Below are 19753 nucleotides of genomic sequence, written 5' to 3'. Positions count from 1 at the left end.
TTCTGATGTCCATATTTTAAAACACTTCATGTAAATTGAAAAGAGTAGACAAAGACATTCAAAATTGAAATGGAAAGTGAAAAAAATGCACTATAATGAAGGTCAATACATTTTGTTTGATCAAACAGATGTTACAGAGCTGAAGCACTTCTTTGATATTTTTTTCACAGTTGGTGGCTCCTAAATCTAGTAAAAGGTGTTGTACTAACAAGAAGTTTGAAAATGCAGCTCACAAAAGTGAGTAGAGAAACATTTTTAATGCAACTGTAATTCGCGTATAGCAGTAGAAACAGCAGAATAATTGATCTGAAAATATGATGAATTCCATGACACCAGGACATCTAACTACACTGCTAGCCCAAATAGGAAATGTAGGCTCTGTCTTTAAGATATGAGGGAGAAACATTAGTTTTAGAGGTGTAATTTATGTCATTATAGTACATACATATAAGAAAATGTCGAGGGGAAGAGAATCCTAGGTTAAAACTCAACCTTGAATTTAGATTGCTAAAGCCAGAGAGATAAATTGGCCCTTTACAACTGGAAAGTTGTATACTCAGCATGGTACCAAGTTACTGAGTAACTCCTAGATAAGTTCTATCACCTATATTAAACAGGAACTTGTACTTGATCGTCCTATTAATGTCTGCTCTACTAAAATCTTCAAGAAACATGTCTGTGCTCCAGAGGCTCACCCTGATGGTAGGTCTTTGAAGAAAACACAGAACAAAGTCTTAAGGTGTTTAGTTTTACACACTTTTTTTATCCAGTTTTCATAGAATCATCATAGAATCATAGAATAGTTTGAGTTGGAAGAGACCTTAAAGATCAACAAGTTCAACCCTGCCCCTGTCATGGGCAGGGACATGCCCCACTAGATCAGGCTGCTCAAAGGCCCCATCCAACCTGGCCTTGAACACCTCCAGGGATGGGGGATCCACAGCTTCCCTGGGCAAAATGTTCCAGTGCCTCACCATCCTCATGGTGAAGAAATTCTTCCTAATGTCTAGTCGAAATTTGCCCCACTCCAGTTAATACCCAGTTTTCATTGAATTGTTATCCAATGGAGTCATTCTTATATTCTGCCTACAAATACTCATATATTCTTCCAGAAATAAATTCATAAATAAATTAATTTGAATTGTTAAAACTATTGTTGTCTGTCTCCTTGTTTTAGAAGCAGAAAACTTAGACTTCCTTTGCCAGGAGCATGCTGATTTATTCCTTCAAGGAGAAGCAATAGTACTGATCTTTATCAATCACCTGGATGAAGGGATTGAATGTACCCTTAGTAAGTTTGCAGATGACAGTATGTTTGGAGGAAGTGTTGAAATGCGTCAGGGAAGGGAGATTCAATAAAGGGACCTGAACAGGCTGCATCGATGGTCTGAGACAAATGATATGAGGTTCAACAAGACCAAGTGCCAAGTCCTGCATGTGAGGGACAACAGCCCCATGCAGTGCTACAGTTTTGGGGAAGAGTGGCTGGAAAGCTGCCTGGCAGAGAAGGACCTGGGGGTGTTGGCTGACAGCCAACTGATTACGAGCCAGCAGTGTTCCCCGGGTGGCCAAGAAGGCCAGTAACGACTTGTATCAGAAACAGCTTGGCCAGCTGGACCCAGAGAAATGATTCTCCCCCTGTATTCAGAACTGGTGAATCTGCACCTCAAGTACTGTGTACAGTTTTGGTCCCCTCACTACAGGAAGGACACTGAGGTGCTGGAGCACTTTCAGAGAAGAGCAATGAAGCTGTTGAAGGGAGTAGAGAAGAAGTCTCATGAAGAGGCAGAGGAAACTGGTGTTATTTTGCCTGGGGGAGGCTGAAGGGAGACTTTATCACTGTCTACAACTACATGAATTGACGTTGTAGAGAGATGAGTGTTGATCTCTTGTTCATCCAAGTGATAGGTGACAGGAAGAGAGGGAATGGAGTCAAGCAGCACCAGAGGAGGTTTAGATTGGACATTAGGAAAAACTTCTTCACTGAAACAGTTATTGGGCTCTGGACCAGGCTGCCCAGGGAGGTGATTGAGTCATCATTCCTGGAGGTATTTAAAAGGTGGGTCAATGAAGTGTTTAAGGATATGACTTAGTAGTGGACAAGTACGGTTGAACTTGATGATCTCAAAGGTCTTCTCCAACCTAGGGGTTCTATGATTCTATAACAATAATTATGTTTATTTACCCTCTGCCATAAAAATACAATATAGTTCTCTTTAAATTTTGTGGCATGCGATGCACTGTGTGAAAGCAATTCTTAGTTGCCAGATGATGAAATATTATCACTGTCAATGAGTTGAAAGTGATAGGAGAAAACTTCAGTGTTCATTATATGAAGCAAGAAAGATTAATAACTGGGGTTTCATCAATAATCTTCCTATGTGTAGATGAATGCAATAGAATTTACAAGAATAGAAAATTGTGATTTTTGATGAATTACAACCCTTATTTTCTCAGAAAAGAAATTTGTGACACTAGCACTACTACTACTACTACTACTCCTTCTTTTTCTTCTTCTTCTTCTTCTTCTTCTTCTTCTTATTATTGTTATTATTTATTGGTAAGAACACCAATTGAAGACATAGAGCTCAAATGAAAAGTAGACTCTAACACACACAAAATGAGAATCTTCAAAATACCTTTACCCAAGACCTGCACTTTGGAGAATCAACTGTAGGTTCCAGACTTGTTTATGCACCTTCCTTTCGGTATTCTATAGGGATTTGGGATATCTGTTGAGGCTCTGTCCTGGTCTGGATCCCTGTGACAGGAAGTATGAGAAATCTTCTCAAGATGCAAGACTTCTTGAGAGTTTGAAGAAATAACACATAACACCCCAGGAAAAAAGAATACACTTCTTGTGTAGTGCTCTAGCCTTTTTAAACCAATATAAACATGCATGAGAGTCAGGCTCCTAATCAAGGACTCTGGCTTACAGTTAATCCTTTTTATCCTAGGGCAAGAAAAATCACAAATATTCTACCTCTTAGTATGTGGCAGAGCCTCTAAAATGAAGAATTTAATGTTTAAATGCTTTTCAAGCATACTGAATAATACTAAGCAGAAGAAAAATCTTAGGTAACATTGAGGCAGCCAGTATCTTAAAACATCCTTTTAACCACTGGCTCTGCCTTAACTCCCCATTCCCTCTACTCTGTGACACAGATCGTGAGGCTCAATTTCAGCTTCAGTTGTGCTGCATCAAATGGTTTACCTCTTGATCTTCAGGTCCTTCTTCCACTTTAATATATATGTTCTGATTTCCCAAACTAAAAATCAATTCTATCACCAACAATACTTTAAGTTAAGGCAGAATTCCCTGAAATGCCTCAAATGAAATTATTTTTTTCTCTACCCTCTCATTAAAACTAGGATAAAGTCAAAGCTTCTGGTTTTTTTTGTTTTTTGGGGTTTTTTTTATATATATAGAACTTTGCCTATAGCTTCATCTCCAGATTTACTATCTCACCCTAGAAAGTAAAACAGAATTAAAACATATTCTCTGGTCATAAAGCTAAGCATAGGCATCAAGAAAAAAGAAAATTATTATACAACCTCTGAAACAGTCCAAATTTCTGGCAAAACCTCCGCTTAAAAAGTCTGTTATTATATCCTAATAAAACATGACATATAACCTATGATAATAAGCAAGGGATGAGCTATCATTACATTAAACTGTACAAATGAAAAGGGCTAGTTCTTTCAAATATTGGAATATTGTAAGCTAGAGCATGGTATAAGAATCTCATGATGGGTATGGTAAAACACTGAAAATAAGATCCATTTTAGTAGATGAAGACCTGACCTAAATTGTCTTTAACATAATGGTCTGGAGAATCATTGAAATTAGGTGCTAATAATAAAAAGCTTTTCTTTACATTAATGATTTTTTATTTATTTATTTGGAATTGCAAAATTTAGAGAACAGTGATTCAAACTTCTGTATTCTTCCTGAAGGCAGATACACAACCTTAGTATGGAGTAAAGATAGAAGGACAGTGAGAAATGTAATGGTGCAAAATATAAGCAGGAACAGAAGACACTGTGTATGCATTTCAGTATTTATATACTTTCCCCATCAGTCTGTGACCCATTTTTTTCTGCAAAATTACTGTTTTTCACAGACTGAAGGCTCTAAAATGAAAAACATTTCTTAATGCACCTGACATTTTCTGATATTGTCATTTATTTTTCCAAAAGAATATATACACATATCTATGAAATAAAACTTGTATTTTAATGTATTATGTTTGTATTCATCAACATGGACTATTGCAGGAGCAGTGCCAAAGTGCCATAGTCAAATGCAGTGCTCTACAATGACTTTGTTGCAAATAGGTACATAACAATAATTCTGAGTCCCTTTTATGTTTTTTTTTTCTGAAAATCTTGCATTATTATAAGTTATGCAGCTGAAAATTCTATTTGAACTTGGCTAAATCCAAGTATGTATTTCTACAGCCTTCAAGAGTCGCTGTGTTAGGTATGGCTTATCTAATGCGTACTATCCATGTGAGCAGAACTAAGACCGAGGTTTTACTTACTGACATCTGCATTAAAAATATTGATTGCAAAAAGTTTTCAAAATCATAGAATCATAGAATTATAGAACAGTTTGGATTGGGAGGGACCTTAAAGATCATCTAGTTCTAACCCTTATGCCATGGGCAGGGACATCTCCCACTAGACCAGGCTGCCCAAGACCCCATCCAACCTGGCCTTGAACACCTCCAGGGATGGGGCATCCACAGCTTCCCTGGGCAACCTGTGCCAGTGTCTCCTCATTCTCATGGTGAAGAGATTGCTCCTTATATCTAGTCTAAATCTGCCCCTCTCCAGTTTACGTCCATTGCCCCTAGTCCTATCACTACATGCCTTTATAAAAAGTCCCTCCCCAGCTTTCCTGTAGCCCCTTCAGATACTGGAAGGTTGCTTTAGGGTCTCCTCAGAGCCTTCTCTTCTCCAGGCCAAACAACCCTGACTCTCTCAGCCTGTCCTCATAGCAGAGGTGCTCCAGCCCTCTGGTCATTTTTGTAGCCCTTCGCTGGACCTGTTCCAACAGCTCCATAGCCACCTTATTTCTATGATTCCAGAACTGGACACAATAATCCAGATGAGGTCTCACAAGAGAGGAATAGAGGGGCAGAATCACTCCCTTGACCTGCTGGCCACGCTTCTTTTGATGCAGACCAAGATATGATTGGCCTTCTGAGCTGTGAGCACACATTACTGGCTCATGTCGAGCTTCTCATCATTCATTAGCCACAAGTCCTTCTCTGCAGGGCTGCTCTCAATCACATTATCCTCCATCCTGTATTGAAACCTTGGATTGCCTTGACCCAGGTGCAGGACCTTGCCCTTGGCCTTGTTGAATCTCATGAAGTTTGTACAGGTCCACTTCTCCAGCTTCTCCAGGTCCCTCTGGATGGCATCCCATCCTTCCACTGTGGCAAGTGCACCACTCAGCTTGGTGTCATCTGCAAACTTTCTGAGGGTGCACTCTACCTCATTGTCTATATCATTGATGAAAATATTAAACTGCACTAGTCGCAATACCTCTTAGGAACACCACTTGTCGCAGGTCTTCATCTGGACATCAAGCTGTTGACCACTACTCTCTTAATATGACCATCCAACCAATTTCTAATGTACCAAACAGTCCACCCCTCAAATCAGTATGTCTCTAATTTAGAGAGAAGGATGTTGTGGTGGACCACATCAAAGTTTTTACAGAAGTCCAGATAGATCACAACCGTTGGTTTTTCCATGTCTGCTGCTGTGGTTACCCCATCATAGAAAGCCATTATGTTGGTCATACAGGAGTTGCCCCTGGTGGAGCCTTGCTGGCTGCCATTAATCACCTCGCCATCCTTCATGTGCTTTAGCACAGCTTCTAGGAGGATCTGTTCCATGATCTTCCCATGCACAGAGATGAGGCTGACAGGTCAGTTGTTCCCAGGGTCATCTTTTCTTCCCAGTTTAAAAATGGGAACAATGTTACTCTGCTTCCAGTCACCAGAGACTTCTCCTGATTGCCATGACTTTTCAAATATTATGGAGAGTGGTTTGGCAACTACATTACCAATTCCCTCAGGACTCTGGGATGCCTCTCATCAGGTCCCATAGACTTACACATGTTCAGGTTCCTCAGGTGGTCACCAACCTGATCCTCCTCTACTGCAGGAAGGGCTTTATCCCTCTGATCCCCATCTTGTTGTCCTATGACCCAGGAGGGTTGAGAAGAGCTGTTGTCAGTGAAGGCCGAGGCAAAAAACGTTGTTGACTACCTCAGTATTCTACTTGTCTGTTGATACAAGGTCTCCATTTTTATCCATCAGTGAGGGTACTTTCTCTTTAACCTTCCTTTTCTGACTGATGTACCTGTAGAAGCCTGTATTTTCAAACAAACAATACATTTTTAAAATTCTGGGATTTGACTGGGAAAAATAAGGATATATTTTGGATTATCAACCACATGTAGCAAAGGTTATATTATATTTATCTATTTTAAAATATTAGACTGCTTTCTAACTAGGACATATTTATTTAAGTAATTAAGATTAACAAAACACTACTTTCCTTTTGAGGGAAAGGAGCTTGGTTTCTTGATAGTGCTTAATTAGAGATAAAACAATAGCATAGAGTGAATGTACTATAATGAGTAAGACTCCTTTATGCTCTGCAGATTTTGCCTTATCAAGCACATTTGTGGAACTTCTGTAGATTTTAAGAAGAAATGATGCATGAAACGGAGCAAATTGGGCCCTAAGTGTGTGGGTGGTTGAAATGGAGGATTTAAAGGGATTAATACTTATTGGAGTAGCTCATATAAAAGATTTTGACTGTGTAATAATGCAAATCAAGAAAAAAAAACAGAGGCATGTTAGAAGTGGGATGTGCAGCTTTGATATTAAAAGAAAGTTAGAAGCTTAATCATAAACCTAAAACTTTAAAATTAGTCTGTAAATTGCATATCATCAGTTTAGTTTTCCTGATGACATTTAAATATGATATTCAAAGTTGTTGAGAGTTAATCCATGCAGCTGAGATGGACGTGGAGAGATTTATCCAAAATTCCTGCATTATTTAGCATACATTAAAATAGTAACTGCATAACGACAAAAGGTGTCTTGTTACAGAGATCAGAAAGATGTTTCCACAGGATGCCTGACTGCAAGCTGTGTTAACTAGCAGCAACTGGCAGGATCCATTCCTTGATGTATCAGCTACTGAAGGACATCAAAAAAGCAGGAGTAATCTGGAGACCAGCAACAGGATGGAAAAGCGCCCATTTCCAGCAGCCCATTCAATGGCCACAGAATTTCAGGGCTTCAGAAAACGCACCATGCCCATGCAGCCACACAGAAAATGTCCTCATGAAATCCTAGTGCCCATGACAAATACAGGTGACATATACTACCTTAAGGAGAAAATCCTTGTACAAACGAATTTTACCATTGGATTCAGCAGAAAGAGTTCTTACTTGTGATACAAAATCTCTTCCTGGCCAGTCCTGCTTTACATGTATGGGAGTAATACTAAGGACAGAGTGATAAGTGTAATTTCTGTTAAGAAACTATGTACGTTTCTAGGGAACTTAACATCTTTGTTTTGTAGGTTGCTTTCCACAATATGATAGAGAAGGATTCTACTCCATAATATCTAAGATACAGGGGAGTGTTAATAAGAAAAGATTAACCAAAATAAATAAATATATCCTTTTCCTCTCTTTCTCTTTAATGTCTCCTTGGGTGAACTTTAACACAAAATTACGACACTGTCATCTAGATACAAAAAAATAAACAAACCCCACAAAACTAAAAAAAAAACCCAAAAAAAACCCTACAGGAATAAAACAGTCATAGCTGATGCCTGAAAGCATTTATATGCTTTATGCACATTTATGGTGTATCAAAAGATACATAAACCCACCTAATATTTAAAAATACTATTAATAAAAGTAAGAAATAATGTTGAAATGTTTTCATGTAAAGGGAGAGAAGAAAGGCACATGAAGGATATTCAAAACAATGAATGCAATTAGTAAGTCAATCTGAGTATTCTCTTAGGCAAAGAGATCACATGGCTTCTGTTTTTCAATCAGCCTAAGCAATTTCTTTTACATAGTGAAATTAGTTAAACAAATGATAAAACTATGTATGTTGTCACTTTGAACCTTCACTCTAAATTATTAATTGCATTATGGAAGCCTTTAGAAATGTCAGAATTAGCCCTGAAAGTTTTACATGTGTGCAAAACATTCACAATCCACTCATTAGACACTGATTAAACAGAAGAAACGGAGAGAGCTCAAAATGTTGCCTAAATTCATACACAATTCCTTGTTTGGTAGCACACACTCAACTCATACAGGGAAATCTTGCACTAGGTAATCTTTCTGACTGATTCCTTGTTTACTTCTGAAGGACAAGCTATGGAAGCAAACATTTTTTTTTTTCAGGGTAAATGCCTAAATTGACCAAATAAGTACATATAAATATTTGAAAGATAGTCATACTTGCTTCTCTAAGCTTATGTGTGTCTTATAACACAATGCTAAGGGGCAAGATAAGAAAATGAAATTTGAAAAGGCAAATTTAATCTCAGCACTATGGAAATCTTGGCAGTGAGACATATAATCTATTGGAGAGTTTTTCAAGAAAACCAATCAAAGAGAAAGTGATTGAATTCTTCACTCCTCACTTTGATTATTTTTCAACATCTTAAAATTTCATGCAGATAGAATATTGAAGGAAAAGTTATCTGAAATTATGATGAATGAGCTGACCAAAACCTTATGTTTCTTGGGGGGGGGGAGGGGCGGGGAACCTCAGTTCGCTTATGACTGGGGTTTAGCAACCCGTATAGACCTCTCCTCATTAAAGACATAAACTGTATATTTATAGCGAAAGATATAACTGAAATGCTAAAATAAAGTCATACAAAATATTGTACTGTGAAATAGATACTTAACAAATGTCACACCAGTCTTAAAAAAAGAAAATAAATCCTCCCAAGTATTATTTTTAATTAGAGCTGCTGTGAACCGGTCACCGTTGTTACAAACATTGATAACCAAACTTCTCATAATTTCTAATATTTAGATACCATTATGGGACTGTCTGCTGTGAACCTGAATGCATTCCCTCAGGTCCAGATGGAGGACTGAACCTACAACACTCTGACAATTGCGTCAAACCAGTGGGAAATCTATTCCGCGTGTTCAAACCTGTTGAGAGTCTGAACTGACTGGCAGCATTCAGAGCAGGAGTACTTTATTAAGAAATTGTTCTAAGCTTACTATTTCTATGGTTTATACAGACATTTGCTAAGCAGGCTAGAGGTTGAACTCTATTGTGGTGACTAGAGAGAAGAAAGAAAATTGGAGAGGGTAAATGTGACTAGAGTGATAAGGAAGCCTGCAAAAATAAGAAGCATCTACTAAAGGCAAAGTAATACCCTATTGTGAGAAGAAAAGAGCACTCCAACTTAATGTTATAAACCTTGATATCTAGCTCTGTGTTCAAATAAGTAACTCAATTGCAATGCAAAAATAAAGAATACCTTATTTGATTTCCAAGCATACTATGAATCCAATAGACTACTTAGAAGTTCATATTTTAAAGCTTATTTGAAAAAAAAAAAAAGGTTAGCAGCTGTGTCCAGCAAGACTAGGGAAGTGATTCCGCCCAGGTACTCAGTGCTGGTGAGTCATCACCTCAAACACTGTGTTCAGTCTTGGGCCCTTCACTGCAAGAAAGACATTCAGATATTGGAGAGTTTCCAGAGAAGTGCAACGAAGCTGATGAATGGTCTGGAGCACAAGTGTTAAGAGGAGCAGCTGAGGCAACTGAGGCTGTTTAGCCTAGAGAAAACAATGATGAGGGGACACCTTATCACTCTTTACAAGTACCTGAAAAGAGGATGTAGGGAGGTGTTGGTGTCAAATGAGACAAAATGAGAGCTGCTTCAGGTGAAGTTTAGGCTATATATTAGGAAATCTTACTTCACTGAAAAGGTTGTCAAGCACTGGAATAGACTGTCCAGGGAAGTGGTTGCGTCACCATCCCTGGACATATTTAAAAGATTTGTAGATGTTGTGCTCAGGAACATGACTTAGTGGTGGACTTCATAGTGTTAAGTTTATGATTGACTCCATGATCTTAAAGATCTTTTCCAACCTAAACAATTCTGTTATTCTCCGATTCTGTGAAAAAAAAAGGGTATTTTTCTCCTCTGTGAAAAGAAGTATCACAGAGGGAGTAATTCCTGTTTTCCTATGAATGCAAGCTTGTTTGGTTGCTTGCTTCCATATCTTTTCAAATTCCTATGCCGCAAAGTGATTTGTAAATAGAACACTTGCAAACCAGATTTGTTACTTAAAAAATCATGATTTTGGACATAACCTTTTCTCCTCTATTTTAGCACAGGCATTTTATTTATATCTAAGAGGTAAATTACCTTAAGTATTCAAATTTCCTTCTTTAAATTGATTGTATTATAAGAGAGACTGGAGTCTGGAAATAGGTAAAGGAGTAAACATTAAAGCAGCAGTGAGAAGGAGGACTAAGGTTTATTTTTACCTGAGATTCTATACATTCGGGCACGGTTTGATAATTTTCACAAATAAATATTCTCTTGAAATTATGTTTAAGAACAAATAAGTTGGCATAGAAGCTGAAGCTTAAGGGTTTTATTACTCAGGAAGCAGGGAGACAAGGACACTTTTGTTGCTGGATTGGTTGTGCTGGAACATCAAACTGCATCTGCACTATATTTAACTTTTTGCTTCTTTTTTTTTCACCAGTTCTTCTAGATTTTGTCTGAGCTGCACATTTTTCTGATTTTGTTTTCAAGTTTATACTGAACTAAATTCCTTAAGGATGCCTTCTTGGGTCTCCTCTTTCTTACTGTAGTCTTCTTTACCCTATCTCCCCACTACCAAAATTACTCAACGAGTGACTTCAGTGGGTAGTGATGTTCACATTCATCATGAATTTGTCTCTAATCTACAGTTCTATCCTGTCTATAAAACAGCAGCATTGTTGCCCACCACTACTAAATCTACATCCAGACTTTGAAAAAAACAATTCTACACCAGAGAACCAATTTATTTTCCTTCTTATTTTTCCCTCCCTCAGCTGACTTATGTATATCCAGTGCACAGGTATACAGGAGCCATGTGGGAGACAGGGTGTTTTTACTTCTTGCTTGACAGTTGTGTGATTGAAAACAAAGCAGAGAGTGTACAGTTATTTCCAGCATCACCTAGTGATCTGGTTACATTCATATGTTATGCTTATATCCTGACTGGGTTCATACAATTTAAGTGAAAATTACTAACAATAAGAGCTGATTTCCCAATTTTTAGAGAACAGCATACACTACTTCAGTCAATACCAGCTGATTAAAATGATTAGCAGTTTGCAAAGGATGAGAAAAATGTGGATTTTATTTCTGAAACTTTTTATGTATTGTCCTTATGTAGAGGTGTATGTGAATAAATTTCAGGCTGACATAATGCAATTTTCATAATTGATCTCACATTGGATTTGAGAATCAAGTCCATATATTTGGTTCTCATCTAACTGTTCTTTCAATGCTGGCTGTGTATTGCTGTCTACACACAGAAGAAATACCTGAAGCTTAAGGTAAAAAGGTTGGTGGGGATAGATGGCTGCATGAACAAAGCATACTGGGTTCTTGAAATGTTCACGAAGAAAGCGGCTCCTCTGATACCCTTCACAGTCAATGCAGCATTAGCATAGCCTTAGGACTAGATCACAGACCGGTCAATTCTCGCATCAGCTGTATGAAAGCATCTACTCTTGGTTCTTTGAATTGTCTGCTTTACGTATTCTTTCGCAACAATATTATGTTGTTACTGTTTGAAACATATAGAAAAAGAAAAAGCTGTCACTACTAATATTTTATACTCTTGCATGAGGTACCAATGTATTTTATTTACGTACACTTTGAGATAGATCCTCTTTGATATTTTTAATCAAATAATTTTTATCACTATGCACTTTAATAACTGGTTTGGGTTTTGTTGTTTTGTGGTTTTTTTTGAGGAAGAGATGTTATTTTTTTTTTCTTGCAGGAGGAACAATCCTAACTCAAAAATGTCAAAGCACATTCTTCCCAGAGTTTAGATTTAACTGGAATGCAAAATGCTCTGGAGATCTGTGTGAGAAAAAAAACATACAAGCTTAAAATAAGCCTGAATGTAAATGCACACAGGATATCCTTATACGTATGCACACAGAATATCCTTATATGTACACACACAGACTTTGGTGTGTATAGTTAAAAAGTCTGCAAAGCATTTGGAAAGATTCTGACTACTAAAAATGATCATTAATAAAAAAACTTAATAAAAATTTGCAAAAGTACTTTTAAGAATGTTTTTTATATCATTGTATGGCCTCAGGCAAGCCTCCTTCACGCAGTGAATCTGTATGTGACACAGATGCATTAGCGACTCTCAGTGAAAAGCAGAACATGCATTAATTGAATTTGAAAAAGGGATTTTGTGCACATGGACAAATGCTGAACCTGTGTCACTTCGTATGCTTGAAATCATGCAAGTATTATCACATTTGTAGAAATAGAATGCCATGTTTGTTATTCGTGTTGGGAACATTTATACTTTGTCACAAAATGATGTAATGGTCAAGTTTTATATGTTCAACAATTTAGAACCATCTGTTGTAAAGAAAAAAGGTAACTAGCGAGTCAGCCTGAGGTCAGATTTAAAGTATGACTTGAAGTGCAGCAGGCAAAAATAGGCCTTCTCTGTAGAGGCTAAATTACCAGTAAGGTAAACCACACACGAGACATCCAGCTGGGGAGTGACGAACAGAAGGTTCAAGGTGAAACAGCTTCCTATACACTTACTGTACTGCTATTTATACTGTTGTAGGCATCCTAAAACTTCTGTCAGCACTTACAGTGGACATATCTCCATGAAAAAATCGTATAGATGACAAAATAGCGGTTTACTATTTAAGGAATGCTTTATAAATAATTTAATGGCTTATTTTGATGGAATATTTTGATACTGACTTAGCTAAGACATTCAGCAGAAAATACACATAGCCTTATGAAAATGACTGTGAAATACTGATATTTCAATTGTTTAAATAAAATCAATATTTTCTGCATGCTAACATATTAAATGCATGATAATACATAAACATACATAAAAATATGTTCCTATTCATGAATGCAAGCTCTTAAAGTTAATAACTCGTGTTTCCTTTGAGGTTGTTCTTAGCAAACTTTTTTCTGTTTCACGCTTGGTTCTGTATTTTGTTGGTACTTTCCTCAAGAAATATCTGTATATTGATAGGGAAAAATTCATAGAATATTTCCCTGTCCTACTTCTCTTAATGCCTCGGAGTCGTATTGTGTTACAATAAACATATAGGCTGCTAAATCTTTCTTTTGATCTTTTATACTCACTAAAATGAGCATTGAATCAGCAATTCTGTTTGTACATCTGTAATATTAAGCCTATATATAACCAGTTAGTGGTAACTTTGACTTTGGGCCTTTATTAAGATTGCATTGTCTTGTTCTTTGATCTGATCTGACCACTAATATGTTTCAACCTAAATACTTAGACCTTTTTTTCAGGTTTTGAATGAATATTTTGAGAAAGAAATCTTTCCAAAAAAGAGATATAATTCATTTGTCTTTAATGTGATGGTTTTGCAGAAGCCTTATTCAACTCACATTCATATTGCTGACGTTGTTCAAGTAGTTACTTCAAATAACAGCACCCAGAAGAGCAGATGAGAATATTTTTATATTGTTATAAATAAAAATTAAAACTGTTTTGTCTCTTGCAGAAATTCTGTGTTTATTATCAGTACAAATCCCATGCAAATCGAAGACTGTATTGAGGAATCCATTCTCTTTATATGTGCATGTTCAATGCATCTATCAGGCACATCACTCTCTATTTAACGTGCTTAATTTCTAAGGATATTCAACTAAATTCTCTGTTAAACAGGATATATAGGACAGAGGGATTTTATTTTTGCACAGACACTTTTAATCTCGCTTATTCATAAAAGTTTTTAAAGTGCGTGCATTGCAAGTGGATTTAAAGTATCTGAACTGTAATTACTATCATTAGTGCTGTACCATCTGCATCTTTCAGGAACCAGCAGATTGAACTAATCACCAATAATTGTTTTCAAGATGTTTAGCACATCTTAAATTTAAACATCAAAACAAAAGCTTATATTTGGCACTGATTCCTGCCAAAGTCTTCTTTTTTACAACATTCTATATCTACACTAGTTAGATGTGCTGGATTAAACCCTACATGATCTTCTCCCCTAGCTAAAGCCTGATACATAGTTTGGGAAAGTGTTTGATAGATGCTGGTTTGTATTTTCCCCTTAGTAGCCCACATTAGAGCCATCACACATCATTGCAGGAGATCAGAACCCTTGCTGGTACCATAGCATGGAAAATGAATTACTTTCAAATACAAACACAGTGATTCTTTCTTAAATCACCTCATGCAGTCGCTGAAGAAATGGCTGGGGAAAGTTTGTTCTGTGTAAATCTATCACGTCTGACACAAAAAGGAGCAGACCATTTCATATTTAATAGAAACTAATGCAATGATCTGCCTAAGACAAAAACATTTTCAGTTAAAGTGTTGCTATGTGCTTTTAATAATTTTACTCTACTTATTCTAACAACCTCCTTAGTTTTTAAAGGTTACTAAAAGTATTTGAAAATCCACATGCTAAAATAATTGTAACATTGTACCTTCTTTCATATACTAATACACTTAGTTCATGTATTCAATATATTCATAGATCACTGAAAAGAAAATTCTTTTATGAAGCTGAATTTTTAAATAGTGTTTAATGAATGGAAATTAATGACACTTTCACCAGGCTTCCTAGTGTTTCCTTCCTTTTCTTTTTGACTATTAAACTTTGATCCCACAGGCTGTACTCTGTATCTGATGCCTCTTCATTTATAGAGCTGCTTGTAAGAAAGAGACTTTAGACAGTAAATTCCTTAAGTCAAATGCATTATGCTACCAATTTTATTTCCCCAGCAGAACATACTGATCTGTCAGACCTCAGGGTCTTAGTGATATTGTGCAATCTTGGCCTGAATTTTGTTACTAAAGAGTAAATATGAAAAGTTTCTATGCCCTTTAGGTCCCCTTTTATAGCATAGCTAAGACACAGAATAGTCTGAATTATTAAGTAGTGAAGATAAACCCATGATAAGCAAAGAAATTACCTCAGATACTTATAAAATCTGGCTTCTTGGCTTGTGTCAGAAATGGCGTGACCAGCAGGTCCAGAGAGGTTATTCTCCCTCTGTACTCTGCACTGGTGAGGCCGCACTCCGAGTACTGTGTTCAGTTCTGGGCCCCTCACCACAAGAAGGATGTTGAGGCTCTGGAGCGTGTCCAGAGAAGAGCAACAAAGTTGGTGAGGGGGCTGGAGTGGCTGAGAGAGCTGGGGTTGTTTAGCCTGGAGAAGAGGAGGTTGAGGGGAGACCTTATTGCTCTCTACAAATACCTGAAAGGAGGTTGTGGAGAGGAGGGAGTTGGCCTCTTCTCCCAAGTGACAGGGGACAGGACAAGGGGGAATGGCCTCAAGCTCCACCAGGGGAGGTTCAGGCTGGATATCAGAAAAAAATTCTTCACAGAAAGAGTCATCGGGAACTGGAACAGGCTGCCCAGGGAGGTGGTCGAGTCACCTTCCCTGGAGGTGTTTAAGGGACGGGTGGATGAGGTGCTTAGGGCCATGGTTTAGGGAGTGTTAGGAATGGTTGGACTCAAGGAGCCAGTGTGTTCTTTCCAACCTGGTTATTCTATGATGCTAATATTTGATGAAAATTTCCTACCAAAGCAAAACTTGAACTGTTCACACATGTTCGTTCATGCTGTCCTACACACACCAGCTGTACCTATATTGAATCTTATATGAATACATACATTTTGTATTCACACCTCCTTCATCTGGCGAACAGCAAGGCCAGAGCCTCCATTTGACTTTAACAAAGACATAGACCCAACACAATATTTCTTACACAGTATTGAGGTCAACACCTAAACTGTCAGTCATAGAATAATAACTAACTCCTCTCTCTACCGCCCAAATTTGGACTAATATTTTATTTCTGATCAGGAAAGGACTTCTGAAGCAAATCACCTAGTCATTCCTCATTACTGATTATTTTTGTTTGCTTTGTGTCATGCAGGGGTGCATGAAATAAATTCCTCTTAAATCAAGTGAAACAGAGGTATAAAGAACTCCAAGAGATCACCTAGTATTCTTCAGCCATCAACATGTCTTCAGGCCATGGAATGAGACTTGAACTAGGTCACTCCACGGCGAGATATAGGGTCAGCAATACAAAATGTGTTGCTCTCTTAGAATCACTCCTATTACACTAGTTCTAAGCATGGATCATTCCATAAACACATGCCAGGCAAAGATTTTTCTTTTAATGGAATCATAGACTCTTTTTGTGTTGGTAGGGACCTCTACAGATTTATGCTATCCGCCGCTGCTCAAAGGAGGTTCGACTACAGCAGATTGCCGAGGTTCCTGTTCAGACACATATTGAATATCTCCAATGAGGAAGACTTCACAACCTCTCCAGCCAATCTGTAAGAGTGTATAATCACTGGCAGAGGAAAAAGTTGTTCTCCTGCATTCAGATGAAATCTAATGAGTTTCCATTTGTGCCCATTGCCTCGTGTTCTATCACTGTGTGCTTTCTTCTTCATTCTCTCCCATCAGACATTTATATACATTGATAGTTCCTCCTGAGTCTTTTCTTCTCCAAACTGAATAGTCCCAGCTCTCTCAGATTTTCCTCGTATGTCAGTTTCCCCAGCCCACTAATCTTCTTTGTGGCCATTCACTGGACTCACCACAGTCAGTCCGTATCTTCTTTGTCCTGGAGTATCCAAACTAGCCATAGCACTCCAGATGTCATCTCACCAGGGCTGAGAAGAGGGGAAGGATCACCTTGCTAGATCAGCTGGTTACAATCTTCCTAATAAGGTGCAAGTTGCTGTTGGCTGCCTTTGCTGTGAAAGTACACTACTGAGCCATGGTCAGTTTGTTGTCCATCAGTACCCCCTGTGCCTTCTCTGCAAAACTGTCTTCCAGCTGATTTGTTCCCAAGCATTTACCGGCTCCTAGTCTTGCTCCTCACAATGTAAAGGACTTTGCATTTCTGTCTGTTGAATTTCATGAGATTCACTGCAGTCCCATTCCCTAGCCTGTGGGATTTCCTCTGAACTGTGGCACATCTTTGACATATCAGCCATCCCTCTCAGTTTCGTAACATCTCTGAACTTGCTAAGGATGTATACTGTCCAAACATCTAGGTTATGAATAGAGATACTAAACTATACTGGCCCAGTATTGATGCCTGCGCATTCTGCTCACGTTTGTCATGTTACAATTTTTTTCCCTGGTCAGAATCTTAGATAATTGTCTTCCAAGGGACAATAGTTACTTCAAGAGCAGGGCATGCAAGGAGTCAAAAGCAGAGCTGCTGTCTTTCAGCCTGCCCTTGATTACTTTAGACTGACAAGCACTTAATTACATATTCTGAATGTGTCTTTTAAATGTATCTAGCAATATATAAATATAGCATTTTATATACATGCACACACATACCAGTCCCTGAATGGTAGAAAATGATACACATAAGCTTTGTAGCATAATCAGGGCTAAGCCTAGGATCTTTCCAATTTTTAATTTGTAATGAAATCTAGAGCACTAAAAGTGAAAGGAAACTAGAAATTAGTTTGTGTATTGTAAAGCTACTGCATACAAATCCTCAGACCATAAAACTGAAAACCCAGTTCTTAAATGTACAGATTCAGAAAAAAACAGCAAAAGTTGTTTGTCTTTAGCAGGCAGAAAGATATAAACATCAGTCAAGGCATTTTATCTAAAATATGCATTTTGAGCAAGTAGTTCAAGTTTGCAGATCAATAAACAGAATTACAATGTCATCTGATTAAAAAATAATAATAAAATGAAAATATGATATGTATGGTTTTATAAGGATTTTTCATTCTTATACATGTTATACCATCTGTATTACCCTAACCCTTCCTAGATCATATTTTTGAAGATATAATTTTTGGTTTCTTTTACTTAGGAATACTAGAATTTGATATGTGTTGCACACTGGAGACCTCAAAAAGGAATAGACCTCAAAAATTCTGTCCATATGGATTCTTTGTACTGCTTACAGGTAGTGTTAGAATGACACCTTTATTATAAAGGAATCTTCTTTTTTTTCAGTGATCTTCAGAACGGAAAGATGCAGTTTGCTTACAAAACTTTGAAGCAAGGGAATACTACTGTACTAGAGACATGCCTACCCTCTAACACTGACGCAACATAAAATTTAGACGTAAATGATAGTTCACATCTGTTATGGGCAAATGCCTGCATTTTAGAAGCAGCTAATAGTAATATATGCCATCATTTCTACTTCTATTCGTTGTAGTGTGAATATCCTCCCACTCTATGTCTATTTGTTGAATAATTTACAAGCTTTCTTTCCCTTTGCAACAAAAACCACATACGAGTTTTAGAATGTATTACATGTATTGTCACGTATCATGTATTGTCAAAGGATTTAAAGGCAACAAATTTAAGCACATGCTGACTCAGAGACAGAGATTCTATTATAACCAAATAGATTTAGGATGGAAAATAATATATTGAAATGCTAAGGCTTTTCAGTTCCAAATTAACTGCATATTATATGAAAGCTTTTAAATCCATGGTCTATGACTTTTAGTGACAAAGCATCACAATTTCAGAGTTCTTGTATTTTTTCCAGTAGGGAAAATTGCTTAACATATCCAGAAACACATTCGGGACACAATGATTGGAAAAATAGCTTAGCTGTCTAACTAGAGGAAAATAAAACAATAACTAAAGAATTTGTCCAAATACTTTGATTTCCAACTTAGCTGCACTGTGGGTGCAATCAATATCCAGTACTTAGTTTACAAAATTATACTTGATTAAATACATAGGTGATCTCTACAACCTTTTTGGTTCTGTTTTTTTGGAGGAAACTGATATTGACTTAAAGAAATTTATATTTAAGATCCATGCAAAATAAATAGACAATCTTTATCTACAGAATGGTTTAATCTTCTTTGATTATTGGAACAGGTCATTAAAAGTACATAAAGGAATATTTTCTGTTAATAAAGATGACATATTGTCTTTAACACGTATACATTTACATTCATTTTGTTTGTATGTACATTTGGATGAAATTCCCTAAAACAAAAACCAGGAAAAAAGCATTATCAATGCTCTTGTAAATTACTTTCCGCAAGGAATTTAGGTAATCATTTTGACAGCTTGAATATGCTAATCATCTAACGAGCAAGTAGCAATAGTACTATGTGACTTTGGTGATCAGACACAACAAAGATGTTTAGCTGAAAACCTTCCAAACCTTAGAAGAAATTTTCTCAAAGAAGCAATTCTAGAATACATTCGTGCAACCTCCTTATCAAATAACCTACATTACATGACAAAAAACGTTAAAGGTGTCAATGGTTTACTCAGGAAATCACATGACTAAAAGACTACCTTTCATCCTGAAAGGAATACTACACCTAACCTGTTTGTATCAATATATTAGGTCAGAAACTGACAAATTTTGAAACACAGTGATCCTGTAAAAAACATTGTCCAAACTGTTC

This window comes from Cuculus canorus, chromosome 3, assembly GCF_017976375.1.
Source record: "Cuculus canorus isolate bCucCan1 chromosome 3, bCucCan1.pri, whole genome shotgun sequence".
Classification (NCBI taxonomy): Eukaryota; Metazoa; Chordata; class Aves; order Cuculiformes; family Cuculidae; genus Cuculus; species Cuculus canorus.
This window is presented reverse-complemented; position numbering follows the sequence as displayed.